The sequence below is a fragment of the Dendropsophus ebraccatus genome, chromosome 8 (genome assembly GCF_027789765.1).
Source record: "Dendropsophus ebraccatus isolate aDenEbr1 chromosome 8, aDenEbr1.pat, whole genome shotgun sequence".
Classification (NCBI taxonomy): Eukaryota; Metazoa; Chordata; class Amphibia; order Anura; family Hylidae; genus Dendropsophus; species Dendropsophus ebraccatus.
Window position 1 is genome coordinate 35,467,496 of NC_091461.1, and position 8,712 is coordinate 35,476,207.

The window sequence follows — 8,712 nt, forward strand, 5'->3', positions numbered from 1 at the left end:
CTTTACTTACTTTTTTACATACGAGCACCTTTTTTTTCTAGATAATTGGCATTTATTTCAATTTATGTCTTATGTAAAAGATTGTTATTTACTTCAGAATTCACCTCCAGACTGATCACTGCTGATCTATGTTGTACACTGCACATAGAGTTTAGCTGTTGTGTATAAGCATAAGCCCACCACCAGCTTGGGTCTTGTCAGTAATGTTACACAAAAATATTTGTTTGGAATCATATTCTTTCAAAATAAGTTCTATGAATCCAGACATTTTGGGTTTCTATTTTACACAATGTGGCAAAAATGGCAACTGCAAAAATAAATAGGCAACAGCATCCAAAAGGCGGAATTGTGATGAAAAACTTCTGTTTATTCCAGCATGGCAGATTTACAGCGCAACGTTTCAACCCTTCAGACATCAAGGGTTGAGGTGCTGGTCTCCCTGAGATCAGTGATTTGTTTCCTGTATGGCTCTACTAGGCATTGCTCCCATCTAGCCAGAATCCTGCTCCACACTGATGAGGGGCAACAGCCCGAAACAACTGTCTGTGGATGGATACCTGGCCTTGGCATTTCCCTTGCATATCCTTAGACTTGTAAATTGAGTTGGATATTGACTGAAATAGCCACTTAATGATGCTGACTTGTTCGGATTATAATCACCCTGTGTAATAGAGGTCAAGGTCAACTGATTCCCTCATTTCCCATTCTCCTTCACTGAATGGACTTATTCCAGCACCAATTTTATATTACATATGATTATTTACTCTAATTTTAATTTATCTCAGCGTTCTTCATGTCTTACAGTTCAGAGGGACGCAATGGCCTGAATCTTAGGCCTCCACACAGTATCACTAAGTGGGTAACTGATGCCTTCTGCTTGGGCTCCTCCGGTTTTGCCATCTCCAGTGACGTTGAGCTCACCACTTTTCAGCCTTACTTCATTGACCTGATTGTCCCCTATTCTGTGGTACAAGGAGAGAAATTTACAGTCCAAGCCATGGTCTTAAACTATGTGAAGAAATGTACTCTGGTAAGAAAAATTATAATCATATTGAATGTTTACAAAAATATTCGCTTAGTATTATTCCTTTATTACATGATCAAAAATAATCTATATCGGCCAAACACTTCAGGATATACACTGGGCATAGGGGCATAAGATAAAATAAAGAGCCCCGAAGTCTCTATAGACAACCATAAGGAGTGGAAAAAGTAATTCTGAAGAGCTCAGTAGCACTAACATCATATGGATCTTTTCTAATAAGTACTGTGTGGTGGCTTCTGTATGAAAACCATGACCTACATCTATCATACAGTGTCACCAATGACAAAACAGCCTACATTGAGGGTTTGAACACTGAGTCTCAGCCACACAGTACAATAGAAACGCTAAATCTCTCCTTACCCTCTACACTCATAACAGACTCTTAACGTGAAAACAAGTCAAGGGTAATAAAAAATATTTAGTGTGTCCCATTCATGGACATTCAGTTCTAGTCAGATTCTCAGAGAGAGGACACAAACAAAACAGTTCCTGCTGTAGTTAAGCCAGGGTTTTGCTTATGCCAGGACCCCTAAACGGAACCAAGCTCAGATGCAACTAAAGAATTTTTCTTATGCAAGCAACTACTTTCACTATGCAGTGCTAAGCACAAGTAAGGGAGAGTATTCACAAAGGAACACCCTAGCCCACACCAGGAACACGTCTAAAAAAAGTGCAGAATAGACTCCTTAAGAAAGAGGAGCTTATCTCAGTAGGACAAAGCAACCATAAATGTAAAGGTCTACGTGTCCTACTGAGCAGTGCAGGTAACTGGGACACCTCAGACACCTAGCTAAACCCAGATAACAATGGTTGGGGCTCGTGCTACCCTTCTGGGATGGGTTCTACGATACCAGGGGACAGAAGGCGGTCAGACACAGTCTAAACATGAGTACGAGTATCACTTCACTATCAAAGATACCTACTAAGATTCTGGCAGAGTACAAGGCTACATTGGGTATTTGGCTCCTTTGGCAAACTCCTCTTTTCTCTACTCTCTACAAGCACTACTACAACTACTTCTTCTGCTCCTTTCAAGCACCTAACTTAAGCACTCAAGTGTGTGTTAAGGATTTCTACTGTCTGTGAAACGTGTACTGTAAGTTCTACAGTAAAGTTATGTTATTTTTATATCCAACGCACAGGACTCTGCCTATCTCTACTCGCACCTGCACCTATACACACACCACTGCACACCTTGGGTTATTTTTCCCCCTTCAGTTACAACTCCAGGTTGCCACAAACAAACAGGTACCAAAATCACACCTGTGAGCTGGGCTAGCAATGGCAACAATAACATCAACCACTGGCCGAATACTGGCCTGGTGATGCGGCACTGCAGGGGCACGGGGACCGGTAAGTATAGGTTCTTTATTATGTTACCCCCACTCCGTGCCCACACTGTCATTATTAATTTTGCTGGACTTCTCCGTTAACATAAAAGTGTTATTGAGTAACTTTATAACTTCATAGCTAAGAAGCCAAATGTAGGGTAAAACAGCATGCATAAAGACCAATAATTAATTTCTTTGTGGCCCTATTTATTAATCACATTTGTGTGTAAATCCCTTTTAAATTCAACTGAAAACCTTTCCAGAGGTGCGGCCGCTCTTATTGCAGCAAAGTGGAAGCCTTATGGAAATTAATGTTCATGGTTTTGCTAAGAGATCCTCAAGGATGTGATGTTCAGATAACCAAAAACTTTTGACTAAAATATACTCATGTTTCTTTTCTTTTCATTATAACAGATTGTGGTGTCGTTGTCTGATTCAAAGGATCTTATATCAGCCAACAATAAGGAGCAGTCCAGATGCGTCTGTGAGGGGCAGTCACACAAGTTCTTCTGGGATGTTACAGCCACAAATCCAAGTACTGAAAAATTTATATATATTTTTTTACTTTTAAGAGAAGTGTCACTGTCATTCTAACTTTCAAAATCTAAATCAACAGTAGATGTGATATAAAGCAAGTTTGCAATATGCATTCATTATTTATTTTGTTATCTTGCTGTAAAATAAAGCTGTACTTACCAGAAATCCAGGTCCACTCTCCTGAAGGCAGATTTTCTGACTTGTGCTGGTTGAAATAAAGAGACTCAACACAGGAATTCCAGCCAGTACAGTTACGGCTCAATGTGTCCCTCAATCACATGACTGCCTTCTCTCTGTGAGGGCTCAGATGACATTGGATACACAGGACTTCCTGTCTTTAGACTCTTTGGGGGGGGGGGGGGGGGGAAGAGTCAGAACACAGGAAGAGCCGTGTTTTCCATGATCACTAAAACAAAAATAATAAATGTAAATTGCAAACTTGCTTCATTTGACATCTATCCTTGATTTAGGTTTTAAAAGTTATAATGACAGGTACACTTTAAGGTATCTATATTGGAGGACTATAACCACTTAGTATAATCTGTGTGCATAGGCCCTTAGTGGTCCCTTAAAAGGGAACTATGGTTATGAAAAATGTTACCCTGTTCAATCCCCACCCATAATCTAAGCTTGTTTATAATACGTTTCTCTAACATGAATTGGTCCAGTTGCCTGCAGCACATCCTGACACAATGAAACACACCCTGAAGCTGCTGAAAATCCTCACTTCCTGATAGACTGTTTCTGCTCCTCTGTCCTCCCCCTCCCTTCTGAGACAGTGGTCACATGATCTTTGTCTCTTCTGTTGCCAAGCAAGCTGTAACACCTCCATTATAACCCTGCCCACCTTTGACATCATGCCTGTCCACGGGTGGGGAAACAAGCCTCTCCTGAGTAGTATAAGGGAAAGGAGACACAGTTTCATCCCTCTTTCTCTACTCTATCTACAGTATGTATATGACTAGATAGATAGATAGATAGATAGATAGATACTGTTTTTACTGTGAAAATTATTGTGCAGTTGGTTCTGAAGTGAAATGCATGCTGGGAAATGTAGTTTCCCGGCTGGGTACCATGATGTAAAACTCAGATTATATCAATTGAAATCTGGGGCTAGGAGCAGTGTAGACAAGTGGAGAAGGTGTCAAACAAATGGTGGGGGATCAGTGAGTGCATTTTATTTTTTTTATTTTTTTTGTGTATTTTATTTTTTTATGGGCTCCCTGAAGTTTCCCTCTAATCATAAGGCCATGTTTCTGCAGTGTAAAAACAGCCATTCCACGTGAACAGCTGGTGTGTAACGCTAACTACGGCCAAAATTAAAGGGGTTGGCCACTTCTTATACATTATTACCGAAAGGGCAAATACTTAGACCTATGGTGTCTTCAGGGATTCTATTCCCCTTTAGGCAAGGTCCTCCGGCCATTCATTACGGTCTGCGCGTCCTGTTCTGTTGTGCTCAGTAGTACACATACTGTACCAGGATCCTTTGACACAGCGGGACAGGAGAGAGGCAGGATAAGAGAGCACTGAGCAGAGACCAAATGCCTTGCACGCTGTGCTCTTTCGTCCTGCCTCTCTCCCGTTCTGATGTGCGCAGTAGTATACATACCAGGATCCTTTGACAGAGCGGGACAGGAGAGCACTGCACATGCGCCAAATGCCTGTGGTGAAGTGGATGCCGGGAAGGAGCAGTGGACAACTGCTGATCACATGCCTCTCCTGGGCCGAACTTCCGGGGGACGGAGGAAGAGCGCAGCAGGGACGCGCAGACCGTAATGAATGGCCGGAGGACCTTGCCTAAAGGGGAATAGAATCCCTGAAGGCACCATAGGTCTAAGTATTGGCCCTTTCGGTAATAATGTATAAGAAGTGGCCAACCCCTTTAATTTTGGGCCACATGTAGTGTTATACAACGTCCATTCACGAAGAATGGCGGTTGTTTTTACACTATTGGAACATGGCCTAAACATTTTGTGATCCATGTCCCACATTATGGGTCTTGGTTCCAGCACAGAAATGAAAAAAAGAAATGACTAAAAATGAGCAAAGAAAATAATTTAGAATAAAACTCTAACTGAAAAGTGTAGAATAGATTAGATATAGCAGATTTACCTGTACAAGGGAATTCTATATGTTACTATGAGAATCCAATAATCCAGATTACCTGATTATCTACTACATGTCATCCTCCATAGCTGCTGGAGGGGTTTTACTATACATAGGAAACACTAAATATATTATTTACCAGAGGGAAATGACCTGCTATGTTTAGTGCTACCATCCTTATATTATATGCTACTACATTTATATTGTATTATATGCTACTATATTTATTGTTTCTGGGTCATTTAGCATCTGGAATCAGCTGCACTTTTTGTGATAAGGATCAAACCAGTAGTCCTGAAACTTATCATATACACTAGATAGCTAGAATGATATACAATGCTCTGTGACATCCCACATAATATGTTTCTTGCTTCATAATAAAAGTGATAAGATTTTAGGTTCGCCTTTCAGAAACAGTAAAGATTCATGTTGATGGTGGATCTATAGAAGTGGAAGGAGAATGCATCCAGGACGCTCATCTGATAGGAGAAGATCACAGAAAGCACTCTGTGGAGAAAACCATTGTGGTCAAGGTGAGATCTATCTATCTATCTATCTATCTATCTATTTTCTATCCTATCTATCTATCTATCTATCTATCTTCTATCTATCTATCTATCTATCTATCTATCTATCTATCTATCTATCTTTTGATAGATACCTTCTTTTGATGCTTCCCCATCTCTTTCTAGTTTTATATAGTGTCCAAATAATACAGTCATATAATGTACAAATAATACTGCCAGAAGATAGTGTCTAAGGGTACGTTAACATGTACAGGATCTGCATTAGATTCAATGCTACAGGTTTGCCCCAAAACAACACTGTACTACTACATGAATAAAGTAGAGGATGAGTACGGGCACCGGATGCATGCCCCAGTTGTCATCTTCAGTAATGATAAGAGATCACGCAGGTGCACGGCCATATACTCCAGTTACTACATGGGATGGAGCTTTTAACACAGTGCAGAGTAGAATAATTTACAACAAGCCTTCTTTGCTGATAACCCTGTAATTACACATGTACAGCCTGTATCTATTTCTTGTTTCCTTTCAGGCCACAAGGATATGAAGAGGAAAAGACATTTATTCCTTTACCATTAGGTAATTTAAATGGGCGCTGATATTACCAATAAATGTGAAATCAGTAGGGGAGGTGATATACTACATATCTGCAATTTAGTTAATTTTTTTTGCCTGTTTTCTATATGAAATACAAGGCTATAAAATCGGCCAGTAGGTGTCTCTCTCACTGGAAAACCGCAGTCTAGGCTCCATCACTCAGGCTATTTGGTCTTTAATAACATCAAAAAAGAGACCAAATGCTGGAGGTGACGTCCTTCTGCTTCCCAGACTGATGCAGTGAAGATGAATGCTGATTGGTCAGCAGCCGCACACCTCTGTACACACCCCCGAGCACTGCTGGAGCTGAGTAACCTAACTGATATAACAGCCCACCAGCTCAGAGTGAAATACAGAAGCATTAGCAGGACAATGGGCACTAAATGGACCACTGGAGCTGCAATATTAAAGCGCAACCGTCATTTAAATGGAATTTTTCAGAAATGAATAAATATCAACAGTACACGCGATTTTAAGAAACTCTGTAATAGATTTTATATAGCAAAAGTGTTTCCTTCAGTACTCTATGGAGAGGGGAGGGGTTGAGAGGAGTGAGTGAGCATGGAGGAGAGAAATAGCAGTATTGCACAGCAGAACACCTTGCAATCTTTTTTCAGCAAGTTCCTAGATAAGCACTGACCTTTCTGACCTCTGAATCCAACGTTTTAGATGCCCAGTCTCCAAACAGCTGATCATTTTGTCTCTTCTCTCTGCTCAGTCATCTCCCCCAGCCCCTCCCCCCTCCATAGGATATAATGGAGACAGCAGAACCTGTCTTCACTTTGCTTCTCTATAATGAAGACGGATTTTCCTGATAGTGAACAGATAAGAAGTGAGGGGGGAGGCTGGGAAATTGCTTTTTAAGGACAGAAAGAGGCTTTTTTGCCTAATAAAACTTATTAGAGTTTTTTTTATTTTAAATCGCTTATACTACTGATTTCTGCAAAAAAAAAAAAAAAAAAAAGACAGTTACACTTAAAACTTTAAATGAATATCATACATAAGGTAAGCAACAACTATATATGCTGGGGTTCTTTATTTTTTATATGTCATGACAAGTAAGCTTTAATACAAAAACATGATCAGAAACAGCCGGATTAGCAGAGATTTCTTCTCTTCCGGATTACAAGAAGAAATCTCGGCTGATCTGGCGGCAGGTACCCTTTAAATTTAAAAACCAGGAATGCAAAAACAATGGTCTCTATAAGAATATTCATTTAATTCGGTTCATATTAAAATAAAAAATACTTATCAAAACACATAAATATTACTTGTCCTAGTAGAGGGTATCAGTATGTGTTCTCCCTATTAAAATAAGATGGCAACAGCTGTACTATGTTATTTTATTGGACATATCGTTGTGTTGCTGTTACTAATGATTTTGAGTAATAGGTCCCTCTCATATTTAATAATAATTCCAAGATCGAGATCAATTTGGGCGTCTACTCTGGAGATAATAAAAATGACTCCATGGGGAAAAAAGTATAAACTATCCAAGAAAGGTCTAACAAAATCTATTTATTTTTGCAGATTGTAAGAAGACAGAGAAGCACTGATCAAGGGACACTGACTGCACAACCGACACACCAGTGGTCTCTTATCTAGGGAATAGTCAGTGGAGAGGAAGAGAGGAGGAGTGTCTGGTTATTTACGGGGTCAGATTATCTCAATAAAGCGAATGTGGCCTAACAGAAGTCTTGTCCTATGTCTGTCATTTGTGTAATAAGGAGCAAATAAGGATCATGTATACAAATATGCTACATATAAAGGATGTGACTGCAAAAAGACACTCCTCCATCATACTTACTTATCACACTAGGCTGCAAAGGAGTAGTGGCATAGATACCATAAAGGCAGACCATGCAACTGCTATGAGGCCAGTGCACTAAGGGAGCCAACCCCCGTGGCCACTGGTGCATTATAATATGGGCTGTATGGGTGGCCGCCATGGGCCGGAGGCTCAAGTGGGACCCATGGTCCAAATCACTTATATTTAGAGCGGTGCCAGCTCCATCATTCAGGGTCCCCTCTGCCACCCTGGGCCCCTGTGCAGTGGGCCTTTAAACTGTGAGCGCTTGTCATCAATATGGGGAAAGGAGAGTTACAGTGATGGTTCAGGGTATATTTCAAGTTTTGGCAAGAATAGACTGTTGGCCTGACAGGTAGATGGTGTTAGATCTTTTATTGTTTTTTTTTTTGTTGGGGGGGGGGGGGAGATTGCATTTGGCGGTGTCATATCATTAAAAATAAATAAATAAATCTTGTTGATCTTCTATGATTTTGTATACAGCCCAAGTGTATGTAGGGAAACAGAGTTCATTTCCCAGATTAACCGAGCTGCCTGACCCTCAAACTGTGTTTTTATTTATCTGCAGCAACCAATCACAGCTCAGATTTTACATCTTACCTCAGTTTGGAAAAATAGATGGTGAGCTGTGATTGGTTGCTCTACACTGTGACTTTCAGGCAGCTTGATATGTTCAGGCCCGTGACACGTCATCCTAAAACACAGTGTGACCCCAGTAAAGACAGCGAGGAGGTGTGGAGAGAAGAGTGGTGTTATGCA

The 8,712-nt window shown here is 40.5% G+C and overlaps 1 long non-coding RNA gene across 1 annotated transcript; it reads left to right on the top strand.

The window, feature by feature from the left end:
• Nucleotides 1-2,769: 2,769 nt before the first annotated feature.
• On the top strand, nt 2,770-7,840 carry LOC138799249 (uncharacterized). Its single transcript, XR_011364232.1, has 4 exons — nt 2,770-2,911; nt 5,434-5,555; nt 6,082-6,128; nt 7,677-7,840. It is a non-coding gene; the product is annotated as an uncharacterized lncRNA (long non-coding RNA).
• The last annotated feature ends 872 nt before the right edge of the window (nt 7,841-8,712 follow it).